We start from the raw sequence: 20,859 nt of genomic DNA, 5'->3' as shown, positions 1-20,859 counted from the left end.
GATAAATCTCATGGCGATTTCTTTGGTATTATGATGAGATTTTAGGAATTGGACAAACCATATTTAATTTAAATGCACTATTTTAGTATTTTAATTTGAATAAATGCCAAATAAATTTGTTGACCAATTGTGATGGCTTGTTTATGTTTGACTCTTGTTGTTGGGCCTTGGTCAATGTTGATTTGACTTTGTCAAATTAATATCATCGGATTTAGGGGATTGATGGAATGTACATTCCATCTCCCAAAATGAATGGATGATATTGATTTGGTAAAAGTCCTCCTTTGACCAATTTGTGTTTTGATCCATTCCCCTCCCACTTCATCTTATTCCCTTTCTTCATTCATTCATTCCATTTGGCCTATGAAATCTCAAAGTCCTAATGCTAGTTGATTGAAAAATTGACATGAGTATGGATGAGATTAGGTCACATTTTTTGCATATTCTTTTTGTGTGTGGTATGTTTCATGAGCATAGTCCATTATACTATGTCTCTAACATGCATTAACACCAATATTCTATTGCCCGACCTCAAATAGTTGTGACTTCTACATAAGTCCAATTACGATTGCTTAACATAGCGCTAAATTTGTGACATAAAAGGCATAAACATTCTTGTTAGTGAGATTGTAAGTCTCCCCTCTTTCATGGTATTGTGTGGAAACTTGGCCTTCTTTCCTTCCTTTGGAAGATGTTTTGGTTCAAGGATTCATGCTTGTGATAAGTGGGTTGAGTGTTCTCCAAAGAATGTCTTGAAATGAAAAGAAAAAGCAAAACAATACTAACTTCTAACCAATTAACTACTAATTTTTAATTTCAAGCCTTTACTTTAATGCAATTTACTTTTAGCACTCTATTTCATTTGCCATTGTTCATATCATTCTAATTGTTTATGTTAATGCAATTTTCACTTTGTCCATTTGGACCATATTGTGTGATATATTTTGGTTGTGTATACTATACTTGTTTGTGTGGTATTTGACCATTAATGTACATAATAATAACAAAAAAACCCTAAAAAACTTTTGAGTGGACTGTTGGCTTGATCTTGGACAAATGGACTTAGAATCTAGGCAACCTTCCTATGCTAAAGGACTTGGCCAATGCCAACTTGTTGAAGAACCAAATGCTTATAATTTGAAATTCATCTGATACATCTTTGAAGACCTCTCTAAGTTCATCTACAACATGATCATTGTGAAGCTGTTATTTTGAACCTGTGACTTGTGGAATTCATCTGTTACATGGGCTATTTTGGAGAAGATCATGGAATGGATAAGCTTGGTTGTGGCAATATTTAATTGATGCCTTACTCTTCAAGATAATATAATTGTGCATTTGTGTGTTGCTTGATTCTAAAAGTCCAAGGGAATTCTGTGTTTCTATTGACATTCTTGTCTATTGGATTGCTACCCATTTGGTCAGATCTTTTCAACTCTAAACTTTTATTTTTGTACATAGGATAGTCTCTTCATCTTCTCCCCATTTCTTTAATCTCAAAATCTCTCCCTCCATTTTTCAAAGTCTTCTTTGTGTGAACTACTTTTGTTCTAAACTTTGACCACTTTTGCAAAAAAGATAGAGAACTTTGCCTTATGCCATTGCATTTTCAAACTTCTTTTCTTAAATCAAACTTGTAAATAGACTTGACTATACTTGACTTAAACTTTCAAAAATCCAAAAAGAACTAACTCATTCAAACCATTTTTAGGCCTTTGTGCCTTTCAAACTTATTTTTTGTTAAAAACAATGCGTCCACTTTGGAATTTGTATCACGAACTACGAGGTTTTAATCCCTCATTTTTATGTTGGTACGTAGGCACAAAACCGAACGTCTTGTCAAACACAAAAATATAATTAATGAATTCTTTTCTCATCCCCCCGTTCTATTTGGTTGTAAACATCACTTTGTACAAAATACATATGCACACAAAAAGGGCTCCCTAGGAGTACCTAGGACACTTTGGATGCTAACACCTTCCCTCTGTGTAACCAACCCCTTACCTGTGATCTCTGACATTTTATTAGTTTTGATTTGAAAACTTCTTACTTTTGGGTTTTGTTCGTACTTTTTCCCTTTTCCCTTGGAAACAATAAAAGCGCGGTGGTGACTCTTGTTATTTGATCTCTAGCTTGTCAATAGCTTGATGATCATGAATTTACCGCTACACGGCCGAGAAAACCTATGACTTGCTTTTCTATTTTGAGTGCAGGCATCTCTTGTATTGCTTTGACCTTGGAAGGATCAACTTCATTACCCTTCTCACTGACGATAAAGCCCAACAACTTACCAAAACAAACACCAAACATACACTTATTGGGATTAAAGCGGAGTTTGAACTTCCACAAACGCTGTAATAACTTCAACAAATGCTCAACATGTTCTTCTTCATCACTTGATTTAGCAATCATATCATCAACATATACTTAGATCTCTTTATGCATCATATCATGAAAAAGAGTGGTCATAATTATCTAGTAAGTTGCACCAGCATTCTTTAAACTGAAAGGCATCACTCTATAACAGAATGTTCCCCGGGGTGTAATGAATGTGGTATTCTCCATCTCTTCGGGTGCCATCTTGATCTGATTATAACCGGAAAATCCGTCCATAAACGAAAAGACTTTGAATTTAGTTGTATTGTATACCAACATGCCAATGTGTGGAAGAGGGAAATCGTCTTTCGGACTATCTTTGTTCAAATCTCTTTAATCAACACACATACAGACTTTTCCATGCTTCTTCGGAATAGGCACAATATTGGCCACCCATTACGGATATTCAGCTGTAACAAGAAAACCGACATTAATCTGCTTATGCACTTCTTCTTTGATCTTCACTGCCATATCGGGATGAGTTCTCCTCAACTTCTGCTTGACTTGTGGGCACTCTGGCTTCAATGGCAATCCATGCTCCACAATTTCAGAATCCAAGCCAAGCATGTCTTAATAGGACCAGGAAAACACATCTGAGTACTCTCGAAGAAGATCAATCAACCCCTTCTTAGCCTCTGGACACAATTGAGACCCAATCTTGACTTCCTTCACATCATCTTTGGAACCCAAGTTGAATAACTCAATTTGTTCTTCGAACGACTGAACGGTTTTTTCTTCGTGCTCAAGTAGGCGAGACAATTCATCAGATACTTCTTCATTAATCTCTTCCTCAGTCTCAAACACAGGGAAATCAAAGTTTGGAGAGGGAGTAGGATCATTGTATACAATGGGTTTGGAAACCAACCTGCATAATGATTCAATATTTTGATTTTAGAGGAATGAATTATGACCAAATATTATGCAGATGGACAATTATTATTTATTTATGTTTTTTTTAGTGATTACCATTTTCAGAAAAGCAAAAAGTAAAAATAAAATATCATAGATGTGGATGAATAAAATTGCATTTTATTGATGATAATTGAAAAATGCCCTACAATGTTCACTTCTGCCTTAGGCATAGGAGAAGGATTTTTCTTAAACCAAATGAAAAAAAATATTTAGAGTGATGGACAATAATAGGAACATCAACATCAACCCAATTGTTGCAAGTCTTGCCATGCGTCACAAAGTTGGCGCAGTCTTCGTCTTCATCACCCTCAATCACAGCAGCTGAGTGTTGTTCATTACCATGTATGAACCCTCCGTTACGAAAGCTTGATTGCACTTCTTCAGTTTCGGCGTTGGATGGCCCTTGTTGAAATCCCAATTCGGCCTTGTTCTTGTTCTCGCAGACTTCTACCATACAACCCCACTGGTCTGTACTTCTTGCCTCAATAGCTTTCTGAGCATATTTGAAAGAAGACATGGGTGCCCCAGTTTTCTTTACCTCAATAATAGACAAGGCTTGGAACAGAGTTCTAACCTCCTCCTCAGCTTCCACATACGTAAAAGATGACAGATGGCTCATTAGAAGTGCCTTCTCCCCACCAACAATGACAAGCTTGCCGTTCTTTACGAATTTCAACTTCTGGTGCAGAGTAAACGTTACATCTCCCGCGTCGTGAATCCATGGCCTTCCTAACAAACAGCTATAGGCCGGGTGGATATCCATTACCTGGAAAGTAATTTGGAAATCGCTTGGACCTATTTTCACCGGAAGGTCCACTTCACCAATGACGGGTTTTCGAGAACCATCAAACGCTTTGACAATTACGCCACTATACCTCATCGGGGCGCCTTGATAGGATAATCTGGATATAGTTTATTTTGGGAGTACATTCAGAGAAGAACCGATATCAACTAGCACATTTGAAAGCGCATCCTCCTTGCAATTCATCGATATGTGTAATGCCAAATTGTGATTTCTACCTTCCTCAGGAAGTTCTTCAGCACAGAAACTCAGATTATTATAAGCAGTGATGTTAGCCACAATGTGGTCAAATTGATCCACATTCACGTCATGCTCAACATAAGCTTACTCCAACACTTTTTTCAATGCTTCTCTGTGCGCTTTAGAATTCATCAACAGAGACAACACTGAAATCTTCGAAGGAGTTTGGAGCAGTTGCTCCACCATATTAAATTCACTCTTCTTTATTAACCTTAACACTTCATCATCATCGTTAGGCTTTAGCTAGCTGGATTCACCAGACTGACACGCAAGAGCACTAACTGGGTCTATCACAGGCACATCAACTTTCTTACTAACTGAAACATCTTCTACCACCTCTTTTGGAAAAACGGGACCAAAAACACAAACTCTACGGGTCACCTTCACAATATCAACTATACTCATAACAGAATTTGTCATAGGCAATGGAACCTCTTGACCATTCTCCACCATCGTGGCGTTATACTGATAAGACACAGATCTATCAGATGCATACGGGACGTGGCCTGCTAACCATATCACTAACAGCGATACCGATCTGTTGTTGTTGTTGCTGCTACTATCAACTTGAATCACTACCCACTCAGGGGTTTTGAACACTGGTACAATTACATTGACATCATCTATATTCCTTGACTGTTGAATCTGGATTACATTCTCATCCATCAACCTCTGGATATCTCTCTTGACAAGCAAATAACCCCGGGGGTTCATGCTACAAATTGCACAACCCTCATGGTCGTGCTCACAGTCACTGATTGTACACAAGGTTTTATGCATTTCCACAAACGACCTACGGACATGTCGTACATCAAACACTCGAAAATTCCCTGGACAACCGTCCACCATATTGACATAGGAGTTACCATGAGCTGGCAACGAATTGGCTTTCACATTTGACGCATGGTCCTCAAAGGACACCATCTCACTCTTCACAAGCTTTTGTACCTTGTACTTCAATAGGTAACAATTCTCAATATCATGGCCGGGAGCTCCTTGATGAAAGGCACAACGGAGTTCAGGCTTATACCACCATGGAAGTGGTTCAGGAATTTGAGGTGGATTTCTTGGTTGAGGTAGGTTCTTGAGAACCAAAGATGGGTAGAGTTCGGCGTATTACATAGGAATAGGGTCAAAAGAGACCTTCTTTCTCTAGAAGTTTTGTTGTTGATTATTGTTGTTGTTGTAGTTGTTTCTTTGTTGCGGTTGTTGTTGACGTTGTTGTTGAATTGGAACTGATTGATTGTTGGAATTGTTTGAAAACAATGGGATTACTGATGAAACTTGATGTTGATGCTGACGCGGTTGAGGGTTTCTTTTGACATGAGGCCTCCTCTGCCTCCCTGCAGACACTGCATTGGCTTCCCCTTCATTTTTCTTGGCAAAACCGCTTTCATATTTCCTACTAGACGATGCCTCTTCCTTAGACAAACGTCCCTCACAGACTCCTTCCTCTAACCGCATCCCCATGTTTACCATTTAGGTAAAGTCACTGGGGGAAATGGCAATCATGCGTTCGTAATAAAACGAACTCAGGGTCTTCAGGAAAATCTTCGTCATCTCCTTCTCTTCCAACGGAGGATTAATCTGAGCAACGAGCTCTCTCAACCTCTGGACATACTCTTTAAACGTCTCTTTATCCTTCTGAGACATAGATGTAACACCCCAATTAAAATAAGATAATTATTTAATTTAAATTAATATTTTTTTTTATTAATTTAATTGAATAATTGGAATTTTGGATTATTATTACTATTATTTTGGAATAATAATTATTGGGATAATTATTTATTGGAAATATATAAGTTGGAATTAAGGAAAAAGTCCCATTTGGAGTAAAAAGGTTTTTACGTGAAAAACAGAGAAGTGATCGTGAAAGAGGAAAAGGGCAAAGGCAGAGCAAGAGGAAGAAGGTTGGAGAAGGGAAGAGCTTGAAGCTTGAGATTCGCCGGATTATTCAGGTAAGGGGGGTTTATCATCGGTTAAAGGGTATTATATGATAATATGTACTGGGTAGTGATAACCATTGTTTTATCTCTGATTGGATTGTTGTATGATGAAATTGTGAGCCAGTGGATGAATGAAATTAGATGATAATTGAAAGGAATTCGTAGAAATTTAACATCTATGCACATAACAGCCAGTGGATGAATGAAATTGGACGATAATTGAAAAGGAATTCGTAGAAATTTAACATATATGCACATAACAGCCAAATGACGTTCGCCATTATGCCTTCGGCGTTCGCCGTTTGGTTTTTTTTTCAGAATAAGAGCGTTTAACGCTAATGGCGTTCGCCATTAGCCTAATGGCGTTCGCCATATCAGTTTGACAGACAGTTTTTCCAGAATGAGAGCGTGTAACGCTAATGGCGTTCGCCATTAGCCTAATGGCGTTCGCCATATCAGTTTGAAGGGCAGATTTCGCGTTTTAAACTCTCAGATGTGATATCGTGGTAATGTTGTTGTTGTTTTGTTGGGTCTTGAGTAGTATAGGCATTAGTAGAGTGTGCTAATACTGTTTTTGATTATGTGGCATGATATGATATGCTTATGTGATAATATACTGATGATGTGTGATGGTATGCATGATGCTGTGAATGTATCAGTTATGTGTGCACTTGTGAATAGACTGTTTTATGGCTTAGAGTGTGAGCATATGTCTATTCTTGAATTGTTGTTGATGATGTAGCATGGCTAGGTGATTAGCATGCATATTGTGGCCTTTATGGTGGTAGCTAATTCCCATTGTGAGGAATTAGTGAGTTAGTCATTATGGATTGTTGTCGATGTTTGCATGCTAGGTGAATTAGCGTGCATAGCATAGCCCTTGAGGGGTGGTAGCTAATTCCCGTGGTGAGGAATTAGTGAGTGAGTCACTAGGTCTCAAATGAGTGGGACTAGTTGGACTTGGTAGCCGTGCCTGGATTTGGACGGTGAGGTGAACTATATGTTCACAAATAGTTGGTACCGCATGCATGGAGTCTCATTGCATAATATGTGTATGGCGTATGATATGAATGGATGTATTCCAATATTATACGTGTGTTTGTGTTGACATTGAGTATGAATATGAGTTGTATTGGTATTGAATATGATGTTTGAATTGATACTGCCGTTATTGAGTGTGTAGTCTGGTTAGAGTGATTTGATGCGTTAGTTACTTAGCATTACATAATGTTGTATAATGCTTATTATATTGATTGAGGAACTCACCCTTACACCTATTTTTCAGGTAACGAGCAGTGAGTTGAATAGGAGCTAGTGCTTGGAGTCTAGTGTAGTCTCCTAGTGGGTCATGCTCTGATAGATGTAACATCGGGAAGGGATGTTTGAATATTTTATTGATTGGTTGTGAACCATTTTGCATGTAATATGTTACATGATGTGAATAATTGAATTGATTTTATCCGCTGCGTATTATGCAGATACTTTATAATTTGGATTAAATAAATGAGCATGACAGTATATTCTGATGATGGTTGTGAAATGATTGTGTGACACCCTTCGGGGCATAATTACTCTGATTGATATGTTGCTATTTTAATTGAAATATTTGGGGTATTTTAGAAGGGTGTTACATTAGTGGTATCAGAGCATAGTCGGTCGTGTCGAGTCGTAATTATTTTGTTTCCCCTGTACGGGATAGGTGTTGTGTAACCCTATCAGTACTTATTGTTTCATCTTGTTAGGTTCTCAGAATAGAGATGGCTGGAAGAAGTAGAGACGATGCTGTGATTGCTGAGGCTCTGGGTATGCTAGCTGGAGTACTTGGGGGAAATCCGAATGTTGTGGGAATGGGAGCTGCTCGTCAACTGAGTGAGTTCCAGAAGAACAATCCTCCAATGTTCAAGGGAGCATACGATCCAGATGGTGCTCAGAAGTGGTTGAAGGAGATCGAGAGGATCTTCCGAGTGACTGAGTGTGCCGATAACCAGAAGGTCGGGCTCGGTACGCATATGCTGACAGAGGAAGCAGATGATTGGTGGGTTGCTACCCGCACTGAGTTGGAAGCTGCCGGAAGTGCTGAGGTCACTTGGGCGGTGTTCAGAGAGAGATTTCTGAGGAAGTACCTTCCAGAGGAGGTCAGAGGAAGGAGAGAGAAAGAGTTCGTAGAATTGAAGCAGGGCAATCGGTCTGTTACTGAGTATGCTGCTAAGTTCACAGAGCTGTCGAAGTATTACATTCCCTATGATGAGGCTACTGGAGAATTTTCAAAATGCGTGAGGTTTGAGAACGGGTTACGTCCCGAGATCAAGCAGGCTATTGGGTATCAGCGGATTAGAGTGTTTTCTAATTTGGTCGACTGTTGCAGAATGTTTGAACGGGATACCAAGGCCAGAGCGGAAAGCTATCAGCAGAGGGTTGATAGGAAAGGCAAGAATCAGAATGATCGTGGGAAACCGTATGCAGCTGGCAAAGGTTTCCAGAGACAGAGTGGGATGAGGAGACCTAGTGGGGGAGACTCCAGTGTCCCTGCCAAATGTTATAGATGTGGTCAGGCTGGACATCGTTTCTATGAGTGTACCAGTGCTGAGAAGAAGTGTTTCAAGTGTGGAAAAGGTGGTCACTTGGCGGCAGAGTGCCGGTTGAAGACTGCGACTTGTTTCAACTGTGGAGAGGTGGGTCATATCAGTCCACGGTGTCCTAAGCCGAAGAAAGAGAATCAGTCGGAAGGCAAGGTCTTTGCTTTATCGGGTTCTGAGACTTCTGCAGATGATCGTTTGACCCGAGGTACGTGTTATATTAATGGCTTTTCTTTCGTAGCTATTATTGACACTGGTGAGACCCATTCCTTTATATCTTTGGATTGTGCTGTGCAACTTAAATTAGAGATATCTGAATGCATGGAAGTATGGTGATTGATACTCCTGCGAAGGGTTCAGTGACTACTACTTCAGTTTGTTTAAATTGTCCTTTGAGTATTTTTGGTAGAGACTTTGGATTGGACCTAGTGTGTCTTCCACTAGTGCAAATTGATGTTATCCTGGGTATGAACTGGTTGGTGTCTAACCGAGTTTATATCAACTGTTTTGATAAGACTGTGAGCTTTCCTGAGATTGAGGAAGGAAAGAGTTTGTTTCTATCAGCTAGGCAGGTGAACGAGGAAGTAGCAGATGGGGCAGAGTTGTTTATGCTGTTAGCGACTTTGGAGGCTAAAGATAAATTGGTGTTTCCTGAAGAAGTGAACAAATTACCGCCAGAGCGTGGAGTTGAGTTCTCGTTTGATTTGGTACCTGGTACTAGGCCGGCGTCAATGGCTCCATACCGTATGTCTGCTGTTGAGTTAACTGAATTGAAGAGTCAGTTGGAAGATCTGTTGGATAAGAAATTTATTCGTCCGAGGGTGTCACCGTGGGGTGCACCGGTGTGGTTGGTTAGAAGAAGTTAGTTTCCTGGTCATGTGATTTCAAGAGGTGGTGTTGCTGTTGATCCTTCTAAGATAGAAGCGGTATCTCAGTGGGGAGCTCCGAAGTCTGTTGCTGAGATTCGAAGTTTCCTTGGTTTGGCTGGTTATTATAGGAAGTTCATTGAGGGATTTTCTAAGTTGGCGTTACCATTGACAATGTTGACTAGAAAGGGGCAAGCGTTTGTTTGGGACTCAAATGTGAAGAAGGTTTCCAAGAGTTAAAGAGAAGGTTGACTACTGCTCCTATTCTGATATTACCGAGTCCGTCGGAACCATTGAGGTTTCTGTGATGCGTCATTGTTGGGTTTGGGTGGTGTGTTGATGCAGAATAAGCAGGTTATAGCTTATGCTTCGAGACAACTGAGGGTTCATGAGAGGAACTATCCGACGCACGATTTAGAGTTGGCAGCTGTGGTTTTTGTTCTGAAGTTGTGGAGGCATTACTTGTACGGGTCAAGATTCGAGGTTTTCAGTGACCATAAAAGTTTAAAGTATTTGTTTGATCAGAAAGAGCTGAATATGAGACAGAGGAGATGGTTGGAGTTCTGGAGGATTATGACTTTGGTTTGAACTACCATCCGGGTAAAGAAAACGTAGTGGCTGATGCGTTGAGTCGGAAATCATTGAATATGTCTATGTTAATGGTTAAGGAATTGGATTTAATTGAGCAGTTTAGAGACTTGAGTTTGGTGTGTGAGAGTACTCACAATAGTGTTAAATTGGGAATGTTGAAGTTAACGAGTGGTATTCTGGATGAGATTAGAAAGGGTCAGAAATCCGATGTGCTTTTGGTTGATAAGTTGACTCTAGTGAATCAAGGTCAAGGTGGTGAATTCAGAATTGATGAGAATGGTGTTTTGAAATTTAGTAATCGGGTGTGTATTCCGGATGTTATCGAATTTAAGAAGAGTATTCTTGAGGAAGGACATCGTAGTGGCCTGAGTATTCATCCTGGAGCTACGAAGATGTATCATGATTTGAAAAGGTTATTTTGGTGGCCGAGAATGAAAAGAGAAATCGCGAGTTTTGTTTATTCTTGTTTGACTTGTCAGAAGTCAAAGATTGAGCATCAGAAGCCGTCTGGGCTAATGCAACCGTTGGCTATTCCAGAGTGGAAGTGGGATAGTATCAGTATGGATTTTGTTTCTGGTTTGCCGAGGACAAATAAGAATTTTGAGGCTATTTGGGTGATTATTGATAGATTGACAAAATCGGCTCATTTCATTCCGATCAGAATGGATTATCCGTTAGAGAGATTAGCCGAGTTGTATATTGAGAAGATTGTAAGTTTGCATGGTATTCCGTCGAGTATTGTTTCGGACAGAGATCCTAGATTTACATCGAAGTTTTGGGAAGGTTTGCAGAAGGCTTTGGGAACTAAGCTGAGATTGAGTTCTGCATATCATCCGCAGACTGATGGTCAGACTGAGAGGACGATTCAGTCACTAGAGGATCTTTTGAGAGCTTGTGTTTTAGAAAAGAGAGGTGCGTGGGATTGTTATTTACCGTTGATTGAGTTTACCTACAACAATAGTTTTCATTCGAGTATTGGTATGGCACCGTTTGAAGCTTTGTATGGTAGGAGATGTCGGACACCTTTATGTTGGTATGAGTCCGGTGAGAGTGTTGTGGTTGGACCGGAGATTGTTCAACAAACTACGGACAAGATTAAGATGATTCAGGAGAAGATGAGAATTGCTCAGAGTCGACTGAAGAGTTAGCATGATAAGAGGAGGAAGGCACTTGAGTTCCAAGAGGGAGATCATGTGTTTCTTCGTGTTACTCCGATAACTGGTGTTGGTCGAGCTTTGAAGTCAAAGAAGTTGACACCTCGATTTATTGGTCCCTATCAGATTTTAGAAAGGATAGGAGAGGTAGCCTATCGTATCGCTTTACCGCCGTCGCTTGCGAATTTGCATGATGTTTTTCATGTGTCTCAGTTGAGGAGATACATTCATGATCCGTCGCATGTAGTCCAAATAGATGATGTACAGGTGAGAGATAACCTGACTGTTGAAACATCACCTATGAGGATCGAGGATCGAGAGTTGAAGCAGTTGCGGGGTAAAGAGATTGCATTGGTGAAGGTAGCTTGGGGAGGACCAGCAGGTGGCAATGTGACCTGGGAACTTGAGAGTCAGATGAAGGAGTCTTATCCGGAGTTGTTCGCTTGAGGTATGTTTTCGAGGACGAAAACTCTTTTAGTGGGGGAGAGTTGTAACACCCCAATTAAAATAAGATAATTATTTAATTTAAATTAATATTTTTTTTTATTAATTTAATTGAATAATTGGAATTTTGGATTATTATTACTATTATTTTGGAATAATAATTATTGGGATAATTATTTATTGGAAATATATAAGTTGGAATTAAGGAAAAAGTCCCATTTGGAGTAAAAAGGTTTTTACGTGAAAAACAGAGAAGTGATCGTGAAAGAGGAAAAGGGCAAAGGCAGAGCAAGAGGAAGAAGGTTGGAGAAGGGAAGAGCTTGAAGCTTGAGATTCGCCGGATTATTCAGGTAAGGGGGGTTTATCATCGGTTAAAGGGTATTATATGATAATATGTACTGGGTAGTGATAACCATTGTTTTATCTCTGATTGGATTGTTGTATGATGAAATTGTGAGCCAGTGGATGAATGAAATTAGATGATAATTGAAAGGAATTCGTAGAAATTTAACATCTATGCACATAACAGCCAGTGGATGAATGAAATTGGACGATAATTGAAAAGGAATTCGTAGAAATTTAACATCTATGCACATAACAGCCAAATGACGTTCGCCATTATGCCTTCGGCGTTCGCCGTTTGGGTTTTTTTTTCAGAATAAGAGCGTTTAACGCTAATGGCGTTCGCCATTAGCCTAATGGCGTTCGCCATATCAGTTTGACAGACAGTTTTTCCAGAATGAGAGCGTGTAACGCTAATGGCGTTCGCCATTAGCCTAATGGCGTTCGCCATATCAGTTTGAAGGGCAGATTTCGCGTTTTAAACTCTCAGATGTGATATCGTGGTAATGTTGTTGTTGTTTTGTTGGGTCTTGAGTAGTATAGGCATTAGTAGAGTGTGCTAATACTGTTTTTGATTATGTGGCATGATATGATATGCTTATGTGATAATATACTGATGATGTGTGATGGTATGCATGATGCTGTGAATGTATCAGTTATGTGTGCACTTGTGAATAGACTGTTTTATGGCTTAGAGTGTGAGCATATGTCTATTCTTGAATTGTTGTTGATGATGTAGCATGGCTAGGTGATTAGCATGCATATTGTGGCCTTTATGGTGGTAGCTAATTCCCATTGTGAGGAATTAGTGAGTTAGTCATTATGGATTGTTGTCGATGTTTGCATGCTAGGTGAATTAGCGTGCATAGCATAGCCCTTGAGGGGTGGTAGCTAATTCCCGTGGTGAGGAATTAGTGAGTGAGTCACTAGGTCTCAAATGAGTGGGACTAGTTGGACTTGGTAGCCGTGCCTGGATTTGGACGGTGAGGTGAACTATATGTTCACAAATAGTTGGTACCGCATGCATGGAGTCTCATTGCATAATATGTGTATGGCGTATGATATGAATGGATGTATTCCAATATTATACGTGTGTTTGTGTTGACATTGAGTATGAATATGAGTTGTATTGGTATTGAATATGATGTTTGAATTGATACTGCCGTTATTGAGTGTGTAGTCTGGTTAGAGTGATTTGATGCGTTAGTTACTTAGCATTACATAATGTTGTATAATGCTTATTATATTGATTGAGGAACTCACCCTTACACCTATTTTTCAGGTAACGAGCAGTGAGTTGAATAGGAGCTAGTGCTTGGAGTCTAGTGTAGTCTCCTAGTGGGTCATGCTCTGATAGATGTAACATCGGGAAGGGATGTTTGAATATTTTATTGATTGGTTGTGAACCATTTTGCATGTAATATGTTACATGATGTGAATAATTGAATTGATTTTATCCGCTGCGTATTATGCAGATACTTTATAATTTGGATTAAATAAATGAGCATGACAGTATATTCTGATGATGGTTGTGAAATGATTGTGTGACACCCTTCGGGGCATAATTACTCTGATTGATATGTTGCTATTTTAATTGAAATATTTGGGGTATTTTAGAAGGGTGTTACATTAGTGGTATCAGAGCATAGTCGGTCGTGTCGAGTCGTAATTATTTTGTTTCCCCTGTACGGGATAGGTGTTGTGTAACCCTATCAGTACTTATTGTTTCATCTTGTTAGGTTCTCAGAATAGAGATGGCTGGAAGAAGTAGAGACGATGCTGTGATTGCTGAGGCTCTGGGTATGCTAGCTGGAGTACTTGGGGGAAATCCGAATGTTGTGGGAATGGGAGCTGCTCGTCAACTGAGTGAGTTCCAGAAGAACAATCCTCCAATGTTCAAGGGAGCATACGATCCAGATGGTGCTCAGAAGTGGTTGAAGGAGATCGAGAGGATCTTCCGAGTGACTGAGTGTGCCGATAACCAGAAGGTCGGGCTCGGTACGCATATGCTGACAGAGGAAGCAGATGATTGGTGGGTTGCTACCCGCACTGAGTTGGAAGCTGCCGGAAGTGCTGAGGTCACTTGGGCGGTGTTCAGAGAGAGATTTCTGAGGAAGTACCTTCCAGAGGAGGTCAGAGGAAGGAGAGAGAAAGAGTTCGTAGAATTGAAGCAGGGCAATCGGTCTGTTACTGAGTATGCTGCTAAGTTCACAGAGCTGTCGAAGTATTACATTCCCTATGATGAGGCTACTGGAGAATTTTCAAAATGCGTGAGGTTTGAGAACGGGTTACGTCCCGAGATCAAGCAGGCTATTGGGTATCAGCGGATTAGAGTGTTTTCTAATTTGGTCGACTGTTGCAGAATGTTTGAACGGGATACCAAGGCCAGAGCGGAAAGCTATCAGCAGAGGGTTGATAGGAAAGGCAAGAATCAGAATGATCGTGGGAAACCGTATGCAGCTGGCAAAGGTTTCCAGAGACAGAGTGGGATGAGGAGACCTAGTGGGGGAGACTCCAGTGTCCCTGCCAAATGTTATAGATGTGGTCAGGTTGGACATCGTTTCTATGAGTGTACCAGTGCTGAGAAGAAGTGTTTCAAGTGTGGAAAAGGTGGTCACTTGGCGGCAGAGTGCCGGTTGAAGACTGCGACTTGTTTCAACTGTGGAGAGGTGGGTCATATCAGTCCACGGTGTCCTAAGCCGAAGAAAGAGAATCAGTCGGAAGGCAAGGTCTTTGCTTTATCGGGTTCTGAGACTTCTGCAGATGATCGTTTGACCCGAGGTACGTGTTATATTAATGGCTTTTCTTTCGTAGCTATTATTGACACTGGTGAGACCCATTCCTTTATATCTTTGGATTGTGCTGTGCAACTTAAATTAGAGATATCTGAATGCATGGAAGTATGGTGATTGATACTCCTGCGAAGGGTTCAGTGACTACTACTTCAGTTTGTTTAAATTGTCCTTTGAGTATTTTTGGTAGAGACTTTGGATTGGACCTAGTGTGTCTTCCACTAGTGCAAATTGATGTTATCCTGGGTATGAACTGGTTGGTGTCTAACCGAGTTTATATCAACTGTTTTGATAAGACTGTGAGCTTTCCTGAGATTGAGGAAGGAAAGAGTTTGTTTCTATCAGCTAGGCAGGTGAACGAGGAAGTAGCAGATGGGGCAGAGTTGTTTATGCTGTTAGCGACTTTGGAGGCTAAAGATAAATTGGTGTTTCCTGAAGAAGTGAACAAATTACCGCCAGAGCGTGGAGTTGAGTTCTCGTTTGATTTGGTACCTGGTACTAGGCCGGCGTCAATGGCTCCATACCGTATGTCTGCTGTTGAGTTAACTGAATTGAAAAGTCAGTTGGAAGATCTGTTGGATAAGAAATTTATTCGTCCGAGGGTGTCACCGTGGGGTGCACCGGTGTGGTTGGTTAGAAGAAGTTAGTTTCCTGGTCATGTGATTTCAAGAGGTGGTGTTGCTGTTGATCCTTCTAAGATAGAAGCGGTATCTCAGTGGGGAGCTCCGAAGTCTGTTGCTGAGATTCGAAGTTTCCTTGGTTTGGCTGGTTATTATAGGAAGTTCATTGAGGGATTTTCTAAGTTGGCGTTACCATTGACAATGTTGACTAGAAAGGGGCAAGCGTTTGTTTGGGACTCAAATGTGAAGAAGGTTTCCAAGAGTTAAAGAGAAGGTTGACTACTGCTCCTATTCTGATATTACCGAGTCCGTCGGAACCATTGAGGTTTCTGTGATGCGTCATTGTTGGGTTTGGGTGGTGTGTTGATGCAGAATAAGCAGGTTATAGCTTATGCTTCGAGACAACTGAGGGTTCATGAGAGGAACTATCCGACGCACGATTTAGAGTTGGCAGCTGTGGTTTTTGTTCTGAAGTTGTGGAGGCATTACTTGTACGGGTCAAGATTCGAGGTTTTCAGTGACCATAAAAGTTTAAAGTATTTGTTTGATCAGAAAGAGCTGAATATGAGACAGAGGAGATGGTTGGAGTTCTGGAGGATTATGACTTTGGTTTGAACTACCATCCGGGTAAAGAAAACGTAGTGGCTGATGCGTTGAGTCGGAAATCATTGAATATGTCTATGTTAATGGTTAAGGAATTGGATTTAATTGAGCAGTTTAGAGACTTGAGTTTGGTGTGTGAGAGTACTCACAATAGTGTTAAATTGGGAATGTTGAAGTTAACGAGTGGTATTCTGGATGAGATTAGAAAGGGTCAGAAATCCGATGTGCTTTTGGTTGATAAGTTGACTCTAGTGAATCAAGGTCAAGGTGGTGAATTCAGAATTGATGAGAATGGTGTTTTGAAATTTAGTAATCGGGTGTGTATTCCGGATGTTATCGAATTTAAGAAGAGTATTCTTGAGGAAGGACATCGTAGTGGCCTGAGTATTCATCCTGGAGCTACGAAGATGTATCATGATTTGAAAAGGTTATTTTGGTGGCCGAGAATGAAAAGAGAAATCGCGAGTTTTGTTTATTCTTGTTTGACTTGTCAGAAGTCAAAGATTGAGCATCAGAAGCCGTCTGGGCTAATGCAACCGTTGGCTATTCCAGAGTGGAAGTGGGATAGTATCAGTATGGATTTTGTTTCTGGTTTGCCGAGGACAAATAAGAATTTTGAGGCTATTTGGGTGATTATTGATAGATTGACAAAATCGGCTCATTTCATTCCGATCAGAATGGATTATCCGTTAGAGAGATTAGCCGAGTTGTATATTGAGAAGATTGTAAGTTTGCATGGTATTCCGTCGAGTATTGTTTCGGACAGAGATCCTAGATTTACATCGAAGTTTTGGGAAGGTTTGCAGAAGGCTTTGGGAACTAAGCTGAGATTGAGTTCTGCATATCATCCGCAGACTGATGGTCAGACTGAGAGGACGATTCAGTCACTAGAGGATCTTTTGAGAGCTTGTGTTTTAGAAAAGAGAGGTGCGTGGGATTGTTATTTACCGTTGATTGAGTTTACCTACAACAATAGTTTTCATTCGAGTATTGGTATGGCACCGTTTGAAGCTTTGTATGGTAGGAGATGTCGGACACCTTTATGTTGGTATGAGTCCGGTGAGAGTGCTGTGGTTGGACCGGAGATTGTTCAACAAACTACGGACAAGATTAAGATGATTCAGGAGAAGATGAGAATTGCTCAGAGTCGACTGAAGAGTTAGCATGATAAGAGGAGGAAGGCACTTGAGTTCCAAGAGGGAGATCATGTGTTTCTTCGTGTTACTCCGATAACTGGTGTTGGTCGAGCTTTGAAGTCAAAGAAGTTGACACCTCGATTTATTGGTCCCTATCAGATTTTAGAAAGGATAGGAGAGGTAGCCTATCGTATCGCTTTACCGCCGTCGCTTGCGAATTTGCATGATGTTTTTCATGTGTCTCAGTTGAGGAGATACATTCATGATCCGTCGCATGTAGTCCAAATAGATGATGTACAGGTGAGAGATAACCTGACTGTTGAAACATCACCTATGAGGATCGAGGATCGAGAGTTGAAGCAGTTGCGGGGTAAAGAGATTGCATTGGTGAAGGTAGCTTGGGGAGGACCAGCAGGTGGCAATGTGACCTGGGAACTTGAGAGTCAGATGAAGGAGTCTTATCCGGAGTTGTTCGCTTGAGGTATGTTTTCGAGGACGAAAACTCTTTTAGTGGGGGAGAGTTGTAACACCCCAATTAAAATAAGATAATTATTTAATTTAAATTAATATTTTTTTTTATTAATTTAATTGAATAATTGGAATTTTGGATTATTATTACTATTATTTTGGAATAATAATTATTGGGATAATTATTTATTGGAAATATATAAGTTGGAATTAAGGAAAAAGTCCCATTTGGAGTAAAAAGGTTTTTACGTGAAAAACAGAGAAGTGATCGTGAAAGAGGAAAAGGGCAAAGGCAGAGCAAGAGGAAGAAGGTTGGAGAAGGGAAGAGCTTGAAGCTTGAGATTCGCCGGATTATTCAGGTAAGGGGGGTTTATCATCGGTTAAAGGGTATTATATGATAATATGTACTGGGTAGTGATAACCATTGTTTTATCTCTGATTGGATTGTTGTATGATGAAATTGTGAGCCAGTGGATGAATGAAATTAGATGATAATTGAAAGGAATTCGTAGAAATTTAACATCTATGCACATAACAGCCAGTGGATGAATGAAATTGGACGATAATTGAAAAGGAATTCGTAGAAATTTAACATCTATGCACATAACAGCCAAATGACGTTCGCCATTATGCCTTCGGCGTTCGCCGTTTGGGTTTTTTTTTTCAGAATAAGAGCGTTTAACGCTAATGGCGTTCGCCATTAGCCTAATGGCGTTCGCCATATCAGTTTGACAGACAGTTTTTCCAGAATGAGAGCGTGTAACGCTAATGGCGTTCGCCATTAGCCTAATGGCGTTCGCCATATCAGTTTGAAGGGCAGATTTCGCGTTTTAAACTCTCAGATGTGATATCGTGGTAATGTTGTTGTTGTTTTGTTGGGTCTTGAGTAGTATAGGCATTAGTAGAGTGTGCTAATACTGTTTTTGATTATGTGGCATGATATGATATGCTTATGTGATAATATACTGATGATGTGTGATGGTATGCATGATGCTGTGAATGTATCAGTTATGTGTGCACTTGTGAATAGACTGTTTTATGGCTTAGAGTGTGAGCATATGTCTATTCTTGAATTGTTGTTGATGATGTAGCATGGCTAGGTGATTAGCATGCATATTGTGGCCTTTATGGTGGTAGCTAATTCCCATTGTGAGGAATTAGTGAGTTAGTCATTATGGATTGTTGTCGATGTTTGCATGCTAGGTGAATTAGCGTGCATAGCATAGCCCTTGAGGGGTGGTAGCTAATTCCCGTGGTGAGGAATTAGTGAGTGAGTCACTAGGTCTCAAATGAGTGGGACTAGTTGGACTTGGTAGCCGTGCCTGGATTTGGACGGTGAGGTGAACTATATGTTCACAAATAGTTGGTACCGCATGCATGGAGTCTCATTGCATAATATGTGTATGGCGTATGATATGAATGGATGTATTCCAATATTATACGTGTGTTTGTGTTGACATTGAGTATGAATATGAGTTGTATTGGTATTGAATATGATGTTTGAATTGATACTGCCGTTATTGAGTGTGTAGTCTGGTTAGAGTGATTTGATGCGTTAGTTACTTAGCATTACATAATGTTGTATAATGCTTATTATATTGATTGAGGAACTCACCCTTACACCTATTTTTCAGGTAACGAGCAGTGAGTTGAATAGGAGCTAGTGCTTGGAGTCTAGTGTAGTCTCCTAGTGGGTCATGCTCTGATAGATGTAACATCGGGAAGGGATGTTTGAATATTTTATTGATTGGTTGTGAACCATTTTGCATGTAATATGTTACATGATGTGAATAATTGAATTGATTTTATCCGCTGCGTATTATGCAGATACTTTATAATTTGGATTAAATAAATGAGCATGACAGTATATTCTGATGATGGTTGTGAAATGATTGTGTGACACCCTTCGGGGCATAATTACTCTGATTGATATGTTGCTATTTTAATTGAAATATTTGGGGTATTTTAGAAGGGTGTTACATTAGTGGTATCAGAGCATAGTCGGTCGTGTCGAGTCGTAATTATTTTGTTTCCCCTGTACGGGATAGGTGTTGTGTAACCCTATCAGTACTTATTGTTTCATCTTGTTAGGTTCTCAGAATAGAGATGGCTGGAAGAAGTAGAGACGATGCTGTGATTGCTGAGGCTCTGGGTATGCTAGCTGGAGTACTTGGGGGAAATCCGAATGTTGTGGGAATGGGAGCTGCTCGTCAACTGAGTGAGTTCCAGAAGAACAATCCTCCAATGTTCAAGGGAGCATACGATCCAGATGGTGCTCAGAAGTGGTTGAAGGAGATCGAGAGGATCTTCCGAGTGACTGAGTGTGCCGATAACCAGAAGGTCGGGCTCGGTACGCATATGCTGACAGAGGAAGCAGATGATTGGTGGGTTGCTACCCGCACTGAGTTGGAAGCTGCCGGAAGTGCTGAGGTCACTTGGGCGGTGTTCAGAGAGAGATTTCTGAGGAAGTACCTTCCAGAGGAGGTCAGAGGAAGGAGAGAGAAAGAGTTCGTAGAATTGAAGCAGGGCAATCGGTCTGTTACTGAGTATGCTGCTAAGTTCACAGAGCTGTCGAAGTATTACATTCCCTATGATGAGGCTACTGGAGAATTTTCAAAATGCGTGAGGTTTGAGAACGGGTTACGTCCCGAGATCAAGCAGGCTATTGGGTATCAGCGGATTAGAGTGTTTTCTAATTTGGTCGACTGTTGCAGAATGTTTGAACGGGATACCAAGGCCAGAGCGGAAAGCTATCAGCAGAGGGTTGATAGGAAAGGCAAGAATCAGAATGATCGTGGGAAACCGTATGCAGCTGGCAAAGGTTTCCAGAGACAGAGTGGGATGAGGAGACCTAGTGGGGGAGACTCCAGTGTCCCTGCCAAATGTTATAGATGTGGTCAGGCTGGACATCGTTTCTATGAGTGTACCAGTGCTGAGAAGAAGTGTTTCAAGTGTGGAAAAGGTGGTCACTTGGCGGCAGAGTGCCGG

This window comes from Lathyrus oleraceus, chromosome 4, assembly GCF_024323335.1.
Source record: "Lathyrus oleraceus cultivar Zhongwan6 chromosome 4, CAAS_Psat_ZW6_1.0, whole genome shotgun sequence".
Lineage (NCBI taxonomy): Eukaryota > Viridiplantae > Streptophyta > Magnoliopsida > Fabales > Fabaceae > Lathyrus > Lathyrus oleraceus.
Note: the sequence above shows the minus strand (reverse complement) of the source record.